Source organism: Conger conger, chromosome 5 (genome assembly GCF_963514075.1).
Source record: "Conger conger chromosome 5, fConCon1.1, whole genome shotgun sequence".
Lineage (NCBI taxonomy): Eukaryota > Metazoa > Chordata > Actinopteri > Anguilliformes > Congridae > Conger > Conger conger.
Window position 1 is genome coordinate 94,210 of NC_083764.1, and position 13,576 is coordinate 107,785.

Genomic DNA, 13,576 nt, shown 5'->3' on the forward strand with positions numbered 1-13,576 from the left:
CGCGATTTCGGGAGTGTTCTCGATTCCGCGATTTCGCGACCCCGCGATTTCGGGAGTGTTCGCGAGTCCGCGATTTCGGGAGTGTTCGCGATTCCGCGATTTCGCGGGTGTTCACAAGTCCGCGATTTCGCGGGTGTTCGCGAGTCCGCGATTTCGGGAGTTTTCGCGAGTCTGCGATTTCGCGAGTCCGCGATTTCGCTGGTGTTCGCGAGTCCGCGATTTCGCGAGTGTTCGCGAGTCCGCGATTTCGCGGGTGTTCGCGAGTCCGCGATTTCGCGGGTGTTCGCGAGTCCGCTAGTCCGCGATTTCGGGAGTTTTCGGGAGTCCGCGATTTCGGGAGTGTTCGCGAGTCCGCGATTTCGCGGGTGTTCGCGAGTCCACAAGTCCGCGATTTCGGGAGTTTTCGGGAGTCCGCGATTTCGGGAGAGTTCGCGAGTCCGCGATTTCGCGGGTGTCGCGAGTGTGCGATTTCGCGAGTCCGCGATTTCGCGGGTGTTCGCGAGTCCGCGATTTCGCGAGTGTTCGCGAGTCCGCGATTTCGGGAGTGTTCGCTAGTCCGCGATTTCGCGAGTCCGCGATTTCGCGGGTGTTCGCGAGGCCGCGATTTCGCGGGTGTTCGCGAGGCCGCGATTTCGCGGGTGTTCGCGAGTCCGCGATTTCGCTAGTGTTCGTGAGTCCGCGATTTCGCGAGTGTTCGCGAGTCCGCGATTTCGCGGGTGTTCGCGAGTCCGCGATTTCGCGGGTGTTCGCGAGTCCGCTAGTCCGCGATTTCGGGAGTTTTCGGGAGTCCGCGATTTCGGGAGTGTTCGCGAGTCCGCGATTTCGCAAGTGTTTGCGAGTACGCGAGTCCGCGATTTCGGGAGTGATCGCGAGTCCGCGATTTCGGGAGTGTTCGCGAGTCCGCGATTTCGCGGGTGTTCGCGAGTGTGCGATTTCGCGAGTCCGCGATTTCGCGGGTGTTCGCGAGTCCGCTATTTCGCGAGTGTTCGCGAGTCCGCGATTTCGGGAGTGTTCGCTAGTCCGCGATTTCGCGAGTCCGCGATTTCGCGGGTGTTCGCGAGTCCGCGATTTCGGGAGTGTTCGCGAGTCCGCGAGTCCGCGATTTCGCGGGTGTTCGCGAATCCGCGAGTCCGCGATTTCGGGAGTTTTCGGGAGTCCGCGATTTCGGGAGTGTTCGCGATTCCGCGATTTCGCGGGTGTTCACAAGTCCGCGATTTCGCGGGTGTTCGCGAGTCCGCGATTTCGGGAGTGTTCGCGAGTCTGCGATTTCGCGAGTCCTCGATTTCGCGGGTGTTCGCGAGTCCGCGATTTCGCGAGTGTTCGCGAGTCCGCGATTTCGCGGGTGTTCGCGAGTCCGCGATTTCGCGGGTGTTCGCGAGTCCGCTAGTCCGCGATTTCGGGAGTTTTCGGGAGTCCGCGATTTCGGGAGTGTTCGCGACTCCGCGATTTCGCGGGTGTTCGCGAGTGTGCGATTTCGCGAGTCCGCGATTTCGCGGATGTTCGCGAGTCCGCGATTTCGCGAGTGTTCGCGAGTCCGCGATTTCGGGAGTGTTCGCTAGTCCGCGATTTCGCGAGTCCGCGATTTCGCGGGTGTTCGCGAGTCCGCGATTTCGCGGGTGTTCGCGAGTCCGCGATTTCGCTAGTGTTCGCGAGTCCGCGATTTCGCGAGTGTTTGCGAGTACGCGAGTCCGCGATTTCGGGAGTGATCGCGAGTCCGCGATTTAGCGAGTCCGCGATTTCGCGAGTCCGCGATTTCGCGGGTGTTCGCGAGTCCGCGAGTCCGCGATTTCGGGAGTTTTCGGGAGTCCGCGATTTCGGGAGTGATCGCGATTCTGCGATTTCGCGGGTGTTCACAAGTCCGCGATTTCGCGAGTCCGCGATTTCGCGGGTGTTCGCGAGTCCGCGATTTCGGGAGTTTTCGCGAGTCTGCGATTTCGCGAGTCCGCGATTTCGCGGGTGTTCGCGAGTCCGCGATTCGCGAGTGTTCACAAGTCCGCGATTTCGCTGGTGTTCGCGAGTCCGCGATTTCGGGAGTGTTCGCGAGTCCGCGATTTCGCGAGTGTTCGTGAGTCCGCGAGTGTAAGGGAGTCGGCGATTTCGCGGGTATTCTCGAGTCCGCGCGTCCGCGATTTCGGGAGTTTTCGCGAGTCCGCGATTTCGCGGGTGTTCACGAGTACGCGAGTCTGCGATTTCGCGAATCCGCGATTTCGCGGGTGTTCACAAGTCCGCGATTTCGCGGGTGTTCGCGAGTCCGCGATTTCGGGAGTTTTCGCGAGTCTGCGATTTCGCGAGTCCGCGATTTCGCGAGTGTTCGCGAGTCCGCGATTTCGCGGGTGTTCGCGAGTCCGCGATTTCGCGGGTGTTCGCGAGTCCGCTAGTCCGCGATTTCGGGAGTTTTCGGGAGTCTGCGATTTCGGGAGTGTTCGCGAGTACGCGATTTCGCGGGTGTTCGCGAGTCCGCGATTTCGCGATTTCGGGAGTTTTCGGGAGTCCGCGATTTCGGGAGTGTACGCGAGTCCGCGATTTCGCGGGTGTTCGCGAGTGTGCGATTTCGCGAGTCCGCGATTTCGCGGGTGTTCGCGAGTCCGCGATTTCGCGAGTGTTCGCGAGTCCGCGATTTCGGGAGTGTTCGCTAGTCCGCGATTTCGCGAGTCCGCGATTTCGCGGGTGTTCGCGAGTCCGCGATTTCGGGAGTGTTCGCGAGTCCGCGAGTCCGCGATTTCGCGGGTGTTCGCGGGTCCGCGATTTAGGGAGTGTTCGCGAGTCCGCGATTTCGCGGGTGTTCGTGAGTCCGCGATTTCGCGAGTCCGCGATTCGCGAGTGTTCACAAGTCCGCGATTTCGGGAGTGTTGGCGAGTCCGCGATTTCGCGAGTGTTCGCGAGTCCGCGATTTCGCGGGTGTTCGCGAGTCGGCGATTTCGCGGTTGTTCGCGAGTCCGCCGTTTCGGGAGTGTTCGCGAGTCCGCGATTTCGCGAGTCCGCGATTTCGCGGGTTTTCGCGAGTCCGCCATTTCGGGAGTGTTCGCGAGTCCGCGATTTCGCGAGTCCGCGATTTCGCGATTGTTCGCGAGTCCGCGATTTCGCGGGTGTTCGCGAGTCCGCGATTTCGGGAGTGTTCGCGAGTCCGCGATTTCGCGAGTGTTCGCGAGTCCGCGATTTCGGGAGTGTTCTCGAGTCCGCGATTTCGCGAGTCCGCGATTTCGCGGGTGTTCGCGAGTCCGCGATTTCGCGGGTGTTCGCGAATCCGCGATTTCGCTAGTGTTCGCGAGTCCGCGATTTCGCGAGTGTTTGCGAGTACGCGAGTCCGCGATTTCGGGAGTGATCGCGAGTCCGCGATTTAGCGAGTCCGCGATTTCGCGAGTCCGCGATTTCGCGGGTGTTCGCGAGTCCGCGAGTCCGCGATTTCGGGAGTTTTCGGGAGTCCGCGATTTCGGGAGTGATCGCGATTCTGCGATTTCGCGGGTGTTCACAAGTCCGCGATTTCGCGGGTGTTCGCGAGTCCGCGATTTCGGGAGTGTTAATGAGTCTGCGATTTCGCGAGTCCGCCATTTCGCGGGTGTTCGCGAGTCCGCGATTTCGGGAGTGTTCGCGAGTCCGCGATTTCGGGAGTGTTGGCGAGTCCGCGATTTCGCGAGTGTTCGCGATTCCGCGATTTCGCGGGTGTTCACAAGTCCGCGATTTCGCGGGTGTTCGCGAGTCCGCGATTTCGGGAGTGTTCGCGAGTCTGCGATTTCGCGAGTCCGCGATTTCGCGGGTGTTCGCGAGTCCTCGATTTCGCGGGTGTTCGCGAGTCCGCGATTTCGCTAGTGTTCGCGAGTCCGCGATTTCGCGAGTGTTTGCGAGTACGCGAGTCCGCGATTTCGGGAGTGTTCGCGAGTCCGCGATTTCGCGAGTGTTCGCGAGTCCGCGATTTCGGGAGTGTTCGGGAGTCCGCGATTTCGGTCGTGTCCGCGATTTCGGGAGTGTTCTCGAGTCCGCGATTTCGCGAGTCCGCGATTTCGCGAGTGTTCGCGAGTCCGCGATTTCGGGAGTGTTCGCGAGTCCGCGATTTCGGTCGTGTCCGCGATTTCGCGGGAGTTCGCGAGTCCGCGATTTCGGTCGTGTCCGCGATTTCGCGGGTGTTCGCGAGTCCGCGATTTCGGTAGTGTTCGCGAGTCCGCGAGTCCGCGATTTCGGGAGTTTTCGCGAGTCCGCGATTTCGGGAGTTTTCGCGAGTCCGCGATTTCGGGAGTGTCCGCGATTTCGCGGGTGTTCGCGAGTCCGCGATTTCGGGAGTGTTCGCGAGTCCGCGATTTCGCGAGTCCGCGATTTCGCGATTGTTCGCGAGTCCGCGATTTCGCGGGTGTTCGCGAGTCCGCGATTTCGGGAGTGTTCGCGAGTCCGCGATTTCGCGAGTGTTCGCGAGTCCGCGATTTCGGGAGTGTTCTCGAGTCCGCGATTTCGCGAGCCCGCGATTTCGGGAGTGTCCGCGAGTCCGCGATTTCGCGGGTGTTCGCGAGTCCGCGAGTCCGCGATTTCGGGAGTTTTCGGGAGTCCGCGATTTCGGGAGTGTTTGCGATTCCGCGATTTCGCGGGTGTTCGCAATTCCGCGATTTCGCGGGTGTTCGCGAGTCCGCGATTTCGGGAGTGTTCGCGAGTCTGCGATTTCGCGAGTCCGCGATTTCGCGGGTGTTCGCGATTCCGCGATTTCGCGAGTGTTCGCGAGTCCGCGATTTCGCGGGTGTTCGCGAGTCCGCGATTTCGCGGGTGTTCGCGAGTCCGCTAGTCCGCGATTTCGGGAGTTTTCGGGAGTCCGCGATTTCGGGAGTGTTCGCGAGTCCGCGATTTCGCGGGTGTTCGCGAGTCCGCTAGTCCGCGATTTCGGGAGTTTTTGGTGAGTCCGCGATTTCGGGAGTGTTCGCGAGTCCGCGATTTCGCGGGTGTTCGCGAGTGTGCGATTTCGCGAGTCCGCGATTTCGCGGGTGTTCGCGAGTCCGCGATTTCGCGAGTGTTCGCGAGTCCGCGATTTCGGGAGTGTTCGCTAGTCCGCGATTTCGCGAGTCCGCGATTTCGCGGGTGTTCGCGAGTCCGCGATTTCGGGAGTGTTCGCGAGTCCGCGAGTCCGCGATTTCGGGAGTTTTCGGGAGTCCGCGATTTCGGGAGTGTTCGCGAGTCCGCGATTTCGCGAGTGTTCACAAGTCCGCGATTTCGCGGGTGTTCGCGGGTCCGCGATTTAGGGAGTGTTCGCGAGTCCGCGATTTCGCGGGTGTTCGCGAGTCCGCGATTTCGCGAGTCCGCGATTTCGGGAGTGTTCGCGAGTCCGCGATTTCGGGAGTGTTGGCGAGTCCGCGATTTCGCGAGTGTTCGCGAGTCCGCGATTTCGCGGGTGTTCGCGAGTCCGCGATTTCGCGAGTGTTCGCGAGTCCGCGATTTCGCGGGTGTTCGCGAGTCCGCGATTTCGCGAGTCCGCGATTTCGCGAGTGTTCGCGAGTCCGCCATTTCGGGAGTGTTCGCGAGTCCGCGATTTCGCGAGTCCGCGATTTCGCGATTGTTCGCGAGTCCGCGATTTCGCGGGTGTTCGCGAGTCCGCGATTTCGGGAGTGTTCGCGAGTCCGCGATTTCGCGACTGTTCGCGAGTCCGCGATTTCGGGAGTGTTCTCGAGTCCGCGATTTCGCGAGCCCGCGATTTCGGGAGTGTTCGCGAGTCCGCGAGTCCGCGATTTCGCGGGTGTTCGCGAGTCCGCGAGTCCGCGATTTCGGGAGTTTTCGGGAGTCCGCGATTTCGGGAGTGTTCGCGATTCCGCGATTTCGCGGGTGTTCACAAGTCCGCGATTTCGCGGGTGTTCGCGAGTCCGCGATTTCGGGAGTGTTCGCGAGTCTGCGATTTCGCGAGTCCGCGATTTCGCGGGTGTTCGCGAGTCCGCGATTTCGCGAGTGTTCGCGAGTCCGCGATTTCGCGGGTGTTCGCGAGTCCGCGATTTCGCGGGTGTTCGCGAGTCCGCTAGTCCGCGATTTCGGGAGTTTTCGGGAGTCCGCGATTTCGGGAGTGTTCGCGAGTCCGCGATTTCGCGAGTCCGCGATTTCGCGGGTGTTCGCGAGTCCGCGATTTCGGGAGTGTTCGCGAGTCCGCGATTTCGCGGGTGTTCGCGAGTCCGCGATTTCGCGAGTGTTCGCGAGTCCGCGATTTCGGGAGTGTTCGCTAGTCCGCGATTTCGCGAGTCCGCGATTTCGCGGGTGTTCGCGAGTCCGCGATTTCGGGAGGGTTCGCGAGTCCGCGAGTCCGCGATTTCGGGAGTTTTCGGGAGTCCGCGATTTCGGGAGTGTTCGCGAGTCCGCGATTTCGCGAGTGTTCACAAGTCCGCGATTTCGCGGGTGTTCGCGGGTCCGCGATTTAGGGAGTGTTCGCGAGTCCGCGATTTCGCGGGTGTTCGCGAGTCCGCGATTTCGCGAGTCCGCGATTTCGGGAGTGTTCGCGAGTCCGCGATTTCGGGAGTGTTGGCGAGTCCGCGATTTCTCGAGTGTTCGCGAGTCCGCGATTTCGCGGGTGTTCGCGAGTCCGCGATTTCGCGGGTGTTCGCGAGTCCGCGATTTCGGGAGTGTTCGCTAGTCCGCGATTTCGCGGGTGTTCGCGGGTCCGCGATTTAGGGAGTGTTCGCGAGTCCGCGATTTCGCGAGTGTTCACAAGTCCGCGATTTCGCGGGTGTTCGCGGGTCCGCGATTTAGGGAGTGTTCGCGAGTCCGCGATTTCGCGGGTGTTCGCGAGTCCGCGATTTCGCGAGTCCGCGATTTCGGGAGTGTTCGCGAGTCCGCGATTTCGGGAGTGTTGGCGAGTCCGCGATTTCGCGAGTGTTCGCGAGTCCGCGATTTCGCGGGTGTTCGCGAGTCCGCGATTTCGCGGGTGTTCGCGAATCCGCCATTTCGGGAGTGTTCGCGAGTCCGCGATTTCGCGAGTCCGCGATTTCGCGGGTTTTCGCGAGTCCGCCATTTCGGGAGTGTTTGCGAGTACGCGAGTCCGCGATTTCGGGAGTGATCGCGAGTCCGCGATTTAGCGAGTCCGCGATTTCGCGAGTCCGCGATTTCGCGGGTGTTCGCGAGTCCGCGAGTCCGCGATTTCGGGAGTTTTCGGGAGTCCGCGATTTCGGGAGTGATCGCGATTCTGCGATTTCGCGGGTGTTCACAAGTCCGCGATTTCGCGGGTGTTCGCGAGTCCGCGATTTCGGGAGTGTTAATGAGTCTGCGATTTCGCGAGTCCGCGATTTCGCGGGTGTTCGCGAGTCCGCGATTTCGGGAGTGTTCGCGAGTCCGCGATTTCGGGAGTGTTGGCGAGTCCGCGATTTCGCGAGTGTTCGCGATTCCGCGATTTCGCGGGTGTTCGCGAGTCCGCTAGTCCGCGATTTCGGGAGTTTTTGGTGAGTCCGCGATTTCGGGAGTGTTCGCGAGTCCGCGATTTCGCGGGTGTTCGCGAGTGTGCGATTTCGCGAGTCCGCGATTTCGCGGGTGTTCGCGAGTCCGCGATTTCGCGAGTGTTCGCGAGTCCGCGATTTCGGGAGTGTTCGCGAGTCCGCGATTTCGCAAGTGTTTGCGAGTACGCGAGTCCGCGATTTCGGGAGTGATCGCGAGTCCGCGATTTCGGGAGTGTTCGCGAGTCCGCGATTTCGCGGGTGTTCGCGAGTGTGCGATTTCGCGAGTCCGCGATTTCGCGGGTGTTCGCGAGTCCGCTATTTCGCGAGTGTTCGCGAGTCCGCGATTTCGGGAGTGTTCGCTAGTCCGCGATTTCGCGAGTCCGCGATTTCGCGGGTGTTCGCGAGTCCGCGATTTCGGGAGTGTTCGCGAGTCCGCGAGTCCGCGATTTCGCGGGTGTTCGCGAATCCGCGAGTCCGCGATTTCGGGAGTTTTCGGGAGTCCGCGATTTCGGGAGTGTTCGCGATTCCGCGATTTCGCGGGTGTTCACAAGTCCGCGATTTCGCGGGTGTTCGCGAGTCCGCGATTTCGGGAGTGTTCGCGAGTCTGCGATTTCGCGAGTCCTCGATTTCGCGGGTGTTCGCGAGTCCGCGATTTCGCGAGTGTTCGCGAGTCCGCGATTTCGCGGGTGTTCGCGAGTCCGCGATTTCGCGGGTGTTCGCGAGTCCGCTAGTCCGCGATTTCGGGAGTTTTCGGGAGTCCGCGATTTCGGGAGTGTTCGCGACTCCGCGATTTCGCGGGTGTTCGCGAGTGTGCGATTTCGCGAGTCCGCGATTTCGCGGATGTTCGCGAGTCCGCGATTTCGCGAGTGTTCGCGAGTCCGCGATTTCGGGAGTGTTCGCTAGTCCGCGATTTCGCGAGTCCGCGATTTCGCGGGTGTTCGCGAGTCCGCGATTTCGCGGGTGTTCGCGAGTCCGCGATTTCGCTAGTGTTCGCGAGTCCGCGATTTCGCGAGTGTTTGCGAGTACGCGAGTCCGCGATTTCGGGAGTGATCGCGAGTCCGCGATTTAGCGAGTCCGCGATTTCGCGAGTCCGCGATTTCGCGGGTGTTCGCGAGTCCGCGAGTCCGCGATTTCGGGAGTTTTCGGGAGTCCGCGATTTCGGGAGTGATCGCGATTCTGCGATTTCGCGGGTGTTCACAAGTCCGCGATTTCGCGAGTCCGCGATTTCGCGGGTGTTCGCGAGTCCGCGATTTCGGGAGTTTTCGCGAGTCTGCGATTTCGCGAGTCCGCGATTTCGCGGGTGTTCGCGAGTCCGCGATTCGCGAGTGTTCACAAGTCCGCGATTTCGCTGGTGTTCGCGAGTCCGCGATTTCGGGAGTGTTCGCGAGTCCGCGATTTCGCGAGTGTTCGTGAGTCCGCGAGTGTAAGGGAGTCGGCGATTTCGCGGGTATTCTCGAGTCCGCGCGTCCGCGATTTCGGGAGTTTTCGCGAGTCCGCGATTTCGCGGGTGTTCACGAGTACGCGAGTCTGCGATTTCGCGAATCCGCGATTTCGCGGGTGTTCACAAGTCCGCGATTTCGCGGGTGTTCGCGAGTCCGCGATTTCGGGAGTTTTCGCGAGTCTGCGATTTCGCGAGTCCGCGATTTCGCGAGTGTTCGCGAGTCCGCGATTTCGCGGGTGTTCGCGAGTCCGCGATTTCGCGGGTGTTCGCGAGTCCGCTAGTCCGCGATTTCGGGAGTTTTCGGGAGTCTGCGATTTCGGGAGTGTTCGCGAGTACGCGATTTCGCGGGTGTTCGCGAGTCCGCGATTTCGCGATTTCGGGAGTTTTCGGGAGTCCGCGATTTCGGGAGTGTACGCGAGTCCGCGATTTCGCGGGTGTTCGCGAGTGTGCGATTTCGCGAGTCCGCGATTTCGCGGGTGTTCGCGAGTCCGCGATTTCGCGAGTGTTCGCGAGTCCGCGATTTCGGGAGTGTTCGCTAGTCCGCGATTTCGCGGGTGTTCGCGAGTCCGCGATTTCGGGAGTGTTCGCGAGTCCGCGAGTCCGCGATTTCGCGGGTGTTCGCGGGTCCGCGATTTAGGGAGTGTTCGCGAGTCCGCGATTTCGCGGGTGTTCGTGAGTCCGCGATTTCGCGAGTCCGCGATTCGCGAGTGTTCACAAGTCCGCGATTTCGGGAGTGTTGGCGAGTCCGCGATTTCGCGAGTGTTCGCGAGTCCGCGATTTCGCGGGTGTTCGCGAGTCGGCGATTTCGCGGTTGTTCGCGAGTCCGCCGTTTCGGGAGTGTTCGCGAGTCCGCGATTTCGCGAGTCCGCGATTTCGCGGGTTTTCGCGAGTCCGCCATTTCGGGAGTGTTCGCGAGTCCGCGATTTCGCGAGTCCGCGATTTCGCGATTGTTCGCGAGTCCGCGATTTCGCGGGTGTTCGCGAGTCCGCGATTTCGGGAGTGTTCGCGAGTCCGCGATTTCGCGAGTGTTCGCGAGTCCGCGATTTCGGGAGTGTTCTCGAGTCCGCGATTTCGCGAGTCCGCGATTTCGCGGGTGTTCGCGAGTCCGCGATTTCGCGGGTGTTCGCGAATCCGCGATTTCGCTAGTGTTCGCGAGTCCGCGATTTCGCGAGTGTTTGCGAGTACGCGAGTCCGCGATTTCGGGAGTGATCGCGAGTCCGCGATTTAGCGAGTCCGCGATTTCGCGAGTCCGCGATTTCGCGGGTGTTCGCGAGTCCGCGAGTCCGCGATTTCGGGAGTTTTCGGGAGTCCGCGATTTCGGGAGTGATCGCGATTCTGCGATTTCGCGGGTGTTCACAAGTCCGCGATTTCGCGGGTGTTCGCGAGTCCGCGATTTCGGGAGTGTTAATGAGTCTGCGATTTCGCGAGTCCGCCATTTCGCGGGTGTTCGCGAGTCCGCGATTTCGGGAGTGTTCGCGAGTCCGCGATTTCGGGAGTGTTGGCGAGTCCGCGATTTCGCGAGTGTTCGCGATTCCGCGATTTCGCGGGTGTTCACAAGTCCGCGATTTCGCGGGTGTTCGCGAGTCCGCGATTTCGGGAGTGTTCGCGAGTCTGCGATTTCGCGAGTCCGCGATTTCGCGGGTGTTCGCGAGTCCTCGATTTCGCGGGTGTTCGCGAGTCCGCGATTTCGCTAGTGTTCGCGAGTCCGCGATTTCGCGAGTGTTTGCGAGTACGCGAGTCCGCGATTTCGGGAGTGTTCGCGAGTCCGCGATTTCGCGAGTGTTCGCGAGTCCGCGATTTCGGGAGTGTTCGGGAGTCCGCGATTTCGGTCGTGTCCGCGATTTCGGGAGTGTTCTCGAGTCCGCGATTTCGCGAGTCCGCGATTTCGCGAGTGTTCGCGAGTCCGCGATTTCGGGAGTGTTCGCGAGTCCGCGATTTCGGTCGTGTCCGCGATTTCGCGGGAGTTCGCGAGTCCGCGATTTCGGTCGTGTCCGCGATTTCGCGGGTGTTCGCGAGTCCGCGATTTCGGTAGTGTTCGCGAGTCCGCGAGTCCGCGATTTCGGGAGTTTTCGCGAGTCCGCGATTTCGGGAGTTTTCGCGAGTCCGCGATTTCGGGAGTGTCCGCGATTTCGCGGGTGTTCGCGAGTCCGCGATTTCGGGAGTGTTCGCGAGTCCGCGATTTCGCGAGTCCGCGATTTCGCGATTGTTCGCGAGTCCGCGATTTCGCGGGTGTTCGCGAGTCCGCGATTTCGGGAGTGTTCGCGAGTCCGCGATTTCGCGAGTGTTCGCGAGTCCGCGATTTCGGGAGTGTTCTCGAGTCCGCGATTTCGCGAGCCCGCGATTTCGGGAGTGTCCGCGAGTCCGCGATTTCGCGGGTGTTCGCGAGTCCGCGAGTCCGCGATTTCGGGAGTTTTCGGGAGTCCGCGATTTCGGGAGTGTTTGCGATTCCGCGATTTCGCGGGTGTTCGCAATTCCGCGATTTCGCGGGTGTTCGCGAGTCCGCGATTTCGGGAGTGTTCGCGAGTCTGCGATTTCGCGAGTCCGCGATTTCGCGGGTGTTCGCGATTCCGCGATTTCGCGAGTGTTCGCGAGTCCGCGATTTCGCGGGTGTTCGCGAGTCCGCGATTTCGCGGGTGTTCGCGAGTCCGCTAGTCCGCGATTTCGGGAGTTTTCGGGAGTCCGCGATTTCGGGAGTGTTCGCGAGTCCGCGATTTCGCGGGTGTTCGCGAGTCCGCTAGTCCGCGATTTCGGGAGTTTTTGGTGAGTCCGCGATTTCGGGAGTGTTCGCGAGTCCGCGATTTCGCGGGTGTTCGCGAGTGTGCGATTTCGCGAGTCCGCGATTTCGCGGGTGTTCGCGAGTCCGCGATTTCGCGAGTGTTCGCGAGTCCGCGATTTCGGGAGTGTTCGCTAGTCCGCGATTTCGCGAGTCCGCGATTTCGCGGGTGTTCGCGAGTCCGCGATTTCGGGAGTGTTCGCGAGTCCGCGAGTCCGCGATTTCGGGAGTTTTCGGGAGTCCGCGATTTCGGGAGTGTTCGCGAGTCCGCGATTTCGCGAGTGTTCACAAGTCCGCGATTTCGCGGGTGTTCGCGGGTCCGCGATTTAGGGAGTGTTCGCGAGTCCGCGATTTCGCGGGTGTTCGCGAGTCCGCGATTTCGCGAGTCCGCGATTTCGGGAGTGTTCGCGAGTCCGCGATTTCGGGAGTGTTGGCGAGTCCGCGATTTCGCGAGTGTTCGCGAGTCCGCGATTTCGCGGGTGTTCGCGAGTCCGCGATTTCGCGAGTGTTCGCGAGTCCGCGATTTCGCGGGTGTTCGCGAGTCCGCGATTTCGCGAGTCCGCGATTTCGCGAGTGTTCGCGAGTCCGCCATTTCGGGAGTGTTCGCGAGTCCGCGATTTCGCGAGTCCGCGATTTCGCGATTGTTCGCGAGTCCGCGATTTCGCGGGTGTTCGCGAGTCCGCGATTTCGGGAGTGTTCGCGAGTCCGCGATTTCGCGACTGTTCGCGAGTCCGCGATTTCGGGAGTGTTCTCGAGTCCGCGATTTCGCGAGCCCGCGATTTCGGGAGTGTTCGCGAGTCCGCGAGTCCGCGATTTCGCGGGTGTTCGCGAGTCCGCGAGTCCGCGATTTCGGGAGTTTTCGGGAGTCCGCGATTTCGGGAGTGTTCGCGATTCCGCGATTTCGCGGGTGTTCACAAGTCCGCGATTTCGCGGGTGTTCGCGAGTCCGCGATTTCGGGAGTGTTCGCGAGTCTGCGATTTCGCGAGTCCGCGATTTCGCGGGTGTTCGCGAGTCCGCGATTTCGCGAGTGTTCGCGAGTCCGCGATTTCGCGGGTGTTCGCGAGTCCGCGATTTCGCGGGTGTTCGCGAGTCCGCTAGTCCGCGATTTCGGGAGTTTTCGGGAGTCCGCGATTTCGGGAGTGTTCGCGAGTCCGCGATTTCGCGAGTCCGCGATTTCGCGGGTGTTCGCGAGTCCGCGATTTCGGGAGTGTTCGCGAGTCCGCGATTTCGCGGGTGTTCGCGAGTCCGCGATTTCGCGAGTGTTCGCGAGTCCGCGATTTCGGGAGTGTTCGCTAGTCCGCGATTTCGCGAGTCCGCGATTTCGCGGGTGTTCGCGAGTCCGCGATTTCGGGAGGGTTCGCGAGTCCGCGAGTCCGCGATTTCGGGAGTTTTCGGGAGTCCGCGATTTCGGGAGTGTTCGCGAGTCCGCGATTTCGCGAGTGTTCACAAGTCCGCGATTTCGCGGGTGTTCGCGGGTCCGCGATTTAGGGAGTGTTCGCGAGTCCGCGATTTCGCGGGTGTTCGCGAGTCCGCGATTTCGCGAGTCCGCGATTTCGGGAGTGTTCGCGAGTCCGCGATTTCGGGAGTGTTGGCGAGTCCGCGATTTCTCGAGTGTTCGCGAGTCCGCGATTTCGCGGGTGTTCGCGAGTCCGCGATTTCGCGGGTGTTCGCGAGTCCGCGATTTCGGGAGTGTTCGCTAGTCCGCGATTTCGCGGGTGTTCGCGGGTCCGCGATTTAGGGAGTGTTCGCGAGTCCGCGATTTCGCGAGTGTTCACAAGTCCGCGATTTCGCGGGTGTTCGCGGGTCCGCGATTTAGGGAGTGTTCGCGAGTCCGCGATTTCGCGGGTGTTCGCGAGTCCGCGATTTCGCGAGTCCGCGATTTCGGGAGTGTTCGCGAGTCCGCGATTTCGGGAGTGTTGGCGAGTCCGCGATTTCGCGAGTGTTCGCGAGTCCGCGATTTCGCGGGTGTTCGCGAGTCCG